The following is a 7,871-nucleotide window of genomic DNA, read 5'->3' as shown; positions in this document are numbered from 1 at the left end:
CAGCAAGTTTAATGTTTCTGTTTTAATATTTAGATCTTTAATCCATTTGGATTTTAATTTAGTGCATGGCGAAAGATAAGGGTCTAATTTTAATCTGTGACAGGTTGATATCCAGTTTTTCCAACACCATTTATTAAAGAGGCTATCTTTCCTCCACTGAGGATGGTGAGCTCCTTTGTCGAAGATGAGGTAGCTGAGTACATCTGCATTTGTTTTTGTGTCTTTCAGTCTGTTCCATTGATCCTCAGGCCTATTTCTTTGCCAGTACCATGCTGATTTTATCACAGTGGCTTTGTAGTATAGTTTCAAATTGGGTTTTAGAGCTTGATGTATCCTTTAGAAACATTGCCCTTCTTTCCTTCTTACTGATGGAGAAACGAGGCTCACCTGTCTCTAAGGGAGTACATTATAAGTAAAAGGCACAGGAGGTAAGAGCAACTAACCCAGTTTTTCAACTGAATCATCCTTTCTCTTGGCAAGTGGTGCCCCCCCAATCTATAGTCATCAATTTCCATACCAACAACTCCTACCTCTATCTTTCATGTGATAAATATTAGCCAGCGGAATAAATGCATTAGGCTGAGAACTGAATTCTAGCTTACAACTTAATGATAAAATTGAATATTTATCAAATGCTTGCCCTGAGCCAACCACTTTGTGGGTACCTTCTCATATCTTCACAACCTGGGAAGCAGGTCTCATTATCTCTCTGAAGAGTATTTTGTTGTGTACGTTCCACCACTGCCAACATATTCTTTTTCTTTTTTAACGTTGGCCATCCTAATGGGTGTGAGGTAGCATCTTATTGTACTTCTGATTTACATTTCCCTAATATATATGTTTTTCATAGACATAGAGACTAAATGGCAGCAAAACTAAGGGCCTTACTTAAGATCATACAGCTGCTTAGTTGTAGACATGGGATTCAAATCTAATTGCTCAAACCAAGTGCCCATGCTTTGAACTGCTTCACTGAATTACCTCTCTACAGATCAGAAATGCTTGAAGTGGTTGGAGTTAGAGCTTCAAAATTTTGTTCAACAAGAAGCTATTCTTTAGGTCGAGTATTTGTCAGTTATCCAGAGATACATCAAAGTATTTGGTTAATAGATGGTAAGATGGTCCTATTTTCAAACATCTCTCCAGCTTTAGAACAGTATTTTTCTAACTTACAGTGAAGAAAATATTATTTCTTTGATTTCAAGTCTGCCTTATACTGATATTTTTGTAAAGCATAATAAAAATGAATTCCTAGAAAAATAAAGTGAAAAAATATACTCCAAACTCAAGTATTTTGCTATTTGATGCATTATACAAAATGTCTCTAAATAACTAGAAACGTTCACTTACATTCAATTTCTGTTCTTACAGTGGATCAGTAACAATGTTCAGACAGCAACATTCATAAATTCTATGCTGAGGAGCGCTATTCTAAAGGAGAAGAGACGTGTGTTGAATTTTGAAGAACAAACGTGAGTTGGCATTGTTAATTTGGAATGCCTGGGTCCCTACAGTTTCAATTTCTTTGCTTGAAGAATTAGAATGCAGAGCATAGGGCACATTTCAAAGGCATTAAATTTGGCCAAGGAGAATTGGTGTAGTAGAATTATAACAAGAGTTGGAGTCAGACATTTCTGAGATTAGATTCTAAAAACTAGCTGGTTGACCTTGAGCAATTAAATTCTTCTCTCTAAACTTACCATCACTATCATACTAAAAGATGATGCTGGAAAGTCCTGTCTTACATGGATGCTGTTGGAATACAGTGTCACTAAGTACACAGAACACTTAGCTGAGTGCCCAGTCCATCAAAGTCACTCCACTAATATATGGTCGCCTCCTTCTCTTTATCTTTGCCAGAGGTTTGGCAGAGCTTTGATGGCTTTCAAAAGCTGTTAGTGGAATACCAGACCACAGCAGTCTAAAAATGCATCTTCTCTTAATTATAATATGGTTTGGAAGGAGACCAACTACTCTTTAGCCTCTGCAGTAGCAGGTCCTGGTTGGGGTAGAGGTGACACTGGGTCACTGGGCATGCCCTGGAACTCTGCCTCTTCCCAGCATGCTGTGAGCTGCTGTTGCAGTGGGATCATTCAGAATCAGCAAAGCCAAAATGCTGTGAACATTCCATTTTATTTGAAAAACCTGGACTTTGGAAGAGCCAAACAAGGAATTTGTACCAAACAAATGCAATGTTTCCTTCCTGTTATTTCAACTCTCCTTCCAAAGAATCAAATACCCTACCCAAAGACTAGCTTCATCTTTGAAAATCTGTGAAATCCTAATATCCTGATATTAAAAACCTTGGGAAATGAGTCCTTTTCCTTCCTCTTTTCTATGCCTCTTGAAAATATTTTTCTTTGGGCATAGTACATGGTAGATATTTAGTTTATGGATCTAGATTTAAATTCTAAACTCATAACACTGGCAGTGAGAGCTTGGAGTGATGATTAATCATATGTAAAATGGGTTTAATACTTAAATTCCAGTTCTTTTCCATTTCCTTTCCTCAAGTGGTAAAATGTAAATGGGTTTGGGACACAACCAAGTGTTCTGGACCTGTGGATTAGTGAACCATGGCTAGTTCTGTTCTCCATCCAGAATCTTAGCATTTTCTCTGCTCAGGTGGATTATAAACTTTTACTAGAAGGCATACATCAAAGCCTGCTAAACTGCTTGCACATCTTATGGTTTTTAGTCCTGAAATGTGACATAGCTAGAGCGTTTTGTGCGGCTGAGCAAGGAAATAATTTGTTCATCATTCTTTAAAGGAGCTCTGAACTTCCACAAATAACAGGGAGCTTGTGTTTATCTGGAATTTTTTTTCTAAAAATTTTATAGCTAGCAAAGGCCTGGAAAAGAGGGATGGTAAGTGATGGGGACCACATGGCCTTCAGAATGCAACTGACTTTATGCTTACTCCATGTCGGATGTTTTGTCCATGTTTCTTCAGGAGGGACTTGGTCTAGCTTTTAAATAAACCCTTGGGAGAGGCCATTTATCATCCTGAGTCTAGAGGGTGGGCACCCAAGCAGAGCGTGTTCAGGAGTTTGGCTTTGTACTCATGTTCCATAGAGTTCAGTAAGGTGCCTTTACCCTGGTAACACCCCTATCAGCAGTCTGCACCTTACATATGCTTGTTAGTTCACTGCCTGTTCTGTTATTCTCTTGTCTTGATGCTCAAGTGTGCTGTCAGTTTCTCTAAGGCCTTGACAACCCGGCCAACTTGCCTCTGGGTGCCTTGGGCATCATCCTTTGGCTTTGACTTTGGCTGTCTGGAGGGACTTCTCCCCTCCAGAGCTAGCCTTACAAGCAGCCCTCCACCTAGATTTGCCCAGGAGCAGCATACCTCTTTCAGGTCAAATACATGTTGAGCTTGTGAGCTTGCAAGGAGAGCTCTTCTTTTGAAATTCAGTCAGTGAATATATTCAGAGGCCTGGCTGCGGTTGTGGTAATGAGAACATACATGGAAAGGGGCAGTCCTTTCTGTTTTTAAATTAACTGTAGGCATGTCTTGCATTCTTGATTTATCTTGTACTGATCTTCAGCTTTTTAAGAAAAGGGATAGCTGAAAATATGCTCTCTTAGAAGACACCTAAGTTTTCATTTTCTGTAATAAGAGAGGAAGAGAGGCTTGGGTAACTCCGCATAAAAATCACCCAATTCCCTACTATTTACATCTGGATTTATCATGAAAATAGCACAACTGGTAGAACATTTACCATAGGAAAAAATGCAAAATAGTCTAAATGAGATGCAGGACTTTATCACTCCTGTTAAAGATCTGTAGGCAAATTTGTTCCCAATAATTCCTATCTTATCACTTCGGGACCTGGAACTACCAAACAAGCAACTGAAGCAAAAGTCTTTCTATAGAAAACTAAGCTTTGTGCTCTGAGAAATGCATGGTTTGGGGAAGAATATATTTTGGACTTAACTTTTTTCACATGTAACAGCACAAAGGAGGTGGGGAGCTTCAATATACCTACTCATATGCTTTTCCAGAGTTTATCTTTGGATGAACATGGCTATTTGATTGTCAAAACATTTTGATGGGGCTATTGGTTATTCAAATAGAAGAGGAGGTCCTAGAATGGAGTGGAGATGTTAAAACAAGGAAGAGCAGTTTCTCTGTATAAAAAGTAGAAGGGGTCCTCATTAAGGAGAAAGACTACCGTTTGAACTATATTTTACATCTTCTGAAAGCAGAAAATCCAGAAACTTTCAGTTTGGGTCTCTAAGAGGCAAAGAGAAGACTGAGGAGGGGCTCAGATCTGATAAGTGTGAGCCTGGCATCATGGTGGCAGGTGGGTGGTAGGAGAGGCAGGGGAGGAATGACGCATGAATGTGGCTCAGAAATTGTTCCACACCAGTGCTGGGCAATTCCCCGGCCTGTGCCCATCTTTACCCTCACTTTAAATATACCACGAGAGGAAAGGGGAAAATATTGAGCTGACTGTTTTTATCTTGAATGGACTAATTTTCTGTAAAGAAGCAAAAAATTTGCCTTAAATTTCATTAATATAAAGTACAACTTATATCTCATGACTATGAGATCCACACCTACACTCATGGCATCTGCTGTTTATATCTGAACTCTGTGGTGCCCATGGCCTTTTCTTCCTGACATGCTAAGATGGCTGTGTGTGCTCCCACACTACCTTGCAACTCCTATCATGCCCCCTTCCATGTCTGTTCACATTCCTCTTCTTCCTGAGCTCCATAAAGGTAGAAATTCTGGAGAGCATTTTCATGATTGTTTTTTCTCCAGGATATGAAGAAAAGAAAGTCCGGGGGTTCCAGACGAGGAAGAGAGGTATTTCATTTCCAAGTCAAGCCGATTGATGATTCCTACTGGTTGGCTGCCAGCCTGGTGATAGTTGGTGGGGTGGAGAGGGCGTGAAGCACATCATTGGGAGGTTGGTTCTAAAATTCTCTCTGGAACACAGATACAATACCATCCCTGGGAACAGCACCATCATCCTGAGGCACTTAAATCCTTTTCTTATCACTTCGAGCTCTTCATAAGAATGCTCTGCCAGCACGAGAAGCCCGAAGCTCAAGAAAACCACAGCTCTCAGTCACTGATCCTAAAACACTCCTTGAATTACATCACCTACCCTTCTAACCTCTTCAAAGTGTCCTCTTGCCTTTGATTTTTTTTTTTTTTTTTTAATTTTCAGTAGGTGAGGCTTGTTCCAAGTTTCCCACACAGCAGTAGGGGGAGTATTTGATGACCTTCCGCAGAATGAAACCATTCCAAGTGGATTAGATCTCTTTTCACAGATTCTCTTAGGGGCAAAGAATGAGAATGGAAGCATGGGGGCAGGAAGTCCTAGGTGACGGCAGACAACTGAACACCACTCCTGGTGGAGACTGAGTAGGTGTGTGCTAATGATAAGAGGAGGGGAGAGCCGGGGCACCTCTTTTGATAGCAGCCTGTCCTCTCCCCTCTGTTGTCCTGCTTAGTTTCTCTGTGACTGGAGCCTCTGTATTCTTGTCTATCCCATTCTGAGTTTAAAAATATGGCAATAATCCTCTGAACAATGATGTGCTCAGACTCAGTGCTGGCTAAATAAATGATCGCCGTTCCATGCAATTAACTCTCTTCTTTCTGTTTCTTGCCACTCGTGTTTCTTTATCTGTATTCCAGGTTTTGGTCAATGTTCAGTTTATGGTGTGATATCCTGGGGGCTGGGTGACAAGATTCTTGCATGTGGTGTCCAGAAGGGATGGATGTAAGGGGCTGGTGGAAGGGTTCGCTGTGTGGATCGGAAGTTCTGCTGCAGTTCGGGAGAAAGGTGTCAGGGTGACATCCTTTAAATGTTTACTGGACAAAATGCCAGTGGCATTTGAACTGGGCCTCGAAGCATGAGCAGAGCCACCTAACGATCAGAGAAGTTGATGTGAAAGGTTACAGTGTCTCAAAGCAGCAGCAGAGCGAAGTAATTCTCTGACTGTAATTTTTAAGAATGAGAACCAAATGGAAAAAAAGGGACAAAAGTGTGAGTAAGAGCATGAGAGAATGTTGCCTTCCAGATTTCCAAAGCAGCTTTATTCACGCTTTGGGACTTAGAGGAGTCCCCACGGAAGTCAGATGTGTGCCAGGACACCAGGCAGGTGGTCTTGCTGCACAGAGGCACGGTGCCTACCCACAAGCACCGGGCGAGAGTTGAGCACGGCTCCTGGGGAAGCTAACAGACTATGCAGCTCTAAAGCTATATTTCTGAACACAGTCTTAGGCAGGATGGCTCCCTGGCCCGCCATCCACAGGCTTTTTAGGCTGGAAGGGACCCCCCGGAGACTTCTCCAGTCAGTTCTTGTGCACCTCACATACTGCAACGCATACTTCAATCCGGTGTCCCAGTGTTGCTGGAGGACACCCAAACGCCGTCCTCCTGTCCACCTTCATTACAGTGCACACTGCATTCCTTCTACCTGGATTTCTTTTCCCTGCTCTTAGAAACTCCTATTCATTGTTCAAAACCCAGATCAAATAATTTTTCCTTTCAATAGCGTTCTCTGAAATACCACAGTCTATTGCCCCCGAAAGCAGACTTAAATATATGTATGCTGTTTGTTTTATTACTTAATATAGTACTGTAGTAGCAGTTAAATAATATGTACTTATTTTCTCTTTTAATTGTGACTTTCAAGAACACTCAATAAACACTTATGGAGTATCTACTATGTGCTAGGCTCTCACAACAGAAACTGTACATATTTCTTATCAACAGTTTTCATTGCAACCTTGAAATGTCCAGAAACAAATACAAATATGTTCTCTCAAAGTACAGGATAAATGAATGAAGGAATAAATAAACAAACAAAATAAAAACAATTTCCCCTAGGTTCTTAAAACTCCCATACCAAACTCAGTGCACTACAACCTGAAAATTTGGGTATCCTGAGCCCCCAGGGAAGGTGCTAGCATTCACTTCTGACATTATCTGGCTGCTTATAATTTGGTGTAAGCCAGCAAATCTAGGCAGTGGAACTCTCTGATGGTCATGCGGTATTTCTGTTCTGAAATCATGTATTCCTGTGGTCTTAGAGATTAAAATAAAGCAATTGTGTTATGAGTCACCTTCCCCGCAGCAGGCCACGAGTGAGATCCTGGCACAGACTCCACCAGTGGAAAGGCTGGTGGCATAGACCTGTCTGTGTCCTGTTGGAAACCTCGACTGAGGCTGCAGCAATTTGGGGTTTTTCTAAAAGTACTGTGCACTGAAGACAATTTTCAAAATGGGGTTTGAAGACTAAATAAGCAGCCATATAATCACACTCACTTCTTCTTTGAGAAAGGCATAATAAGCTCTTATTTTGATTTGATGATTGCTAGTTGGTCTGCATGTTTCCCAGGCCTGTGGCTATAGTTAGAATATTTCTATAAGTGGTGACTATGAATCAGTTGATTGATTTCTTCCAACAAGTACACCTGAATGTTGATATCAAAATGAGGGCAGCAACTCTTGAGATGATCTCTAAAAAGTGCACCTGACTGGGAGTTAAACTACTGGGCAATGGTTCTCAGCTCTACATTTACTGAATGATGACATTCAGCAAGTCACCGATCTCCTTTGTGAGGAAGAATTACTTTGCAAGGTTAGATTAAAGTTCAAATGAGCCATTAGATCTACAGTTCTTCACACATTGTAAATAGTAAATATGAGTTTCTTGTGTTTCTTAGCACCTCATTCATTCTTTCTAGAAATGCTGCCTTTGGAGTTCCCTTGAAAAATCACTGTTGGAGTCATATGTAAAGTGGCAATATTTTGACTCCCATTTCTTGATGATGATATGGGGCACTTCTGTCAACCCCTGGGATTTGCTGGAAACCATGGTGTTTCATTCTGCATGTCTACTATCAT

At 40.9% G+C, this 7,871-nt stretch overlaps 1 long non-coding RNA gene across 2 annotated transcripts in view; it reads left to right on the top strand.

Annotated features, from left to right (window-relative positions):
- LOC104872921 overlaps positions 1-4,817 on the top strand; it is a 13,565-nt gene extending 8,748 nt beyond the window's left edge. For both annotated transcript variants that reach the window (XR_783311.2, XR_783310.2), the window contains exons 3-4: positions 1,372-1,472; positions 4,772-4,817. This is a non-coding gene — a long non-coding RNA (uncharacterized LOC104872921). The remainder of the gene's footprint in view (positions 1-1,371; positions 1,473-4,771) is intronic.
- The last annotated feature ends 3,054 nt before the right edge of the window (positions 4,818-7,871 follow it).

This window comes from Fukomys damarensis, unplaced genomic scaffold (genome assembly GCF_012274545.1).
Source record: "Fukomys damarensis isolate Sample0158 unplaced genomic scaffold, DMR_v1.0_HiC HiC_scaffold_36, whole genome shotgun sequence".
In the NCBI taxonomy this organism is placed as follows: Eukaryota; Metazoa; Chordata; class Mammalia; order Rodentia; family Bathyergidae; genus Fukomys; species Fukomys damarensis.
The sequence above is the reverse complement of the archived record's forward strand: the minus strand, read 5'-3'. Positions and strand labels throughout refer to the sequence as shown.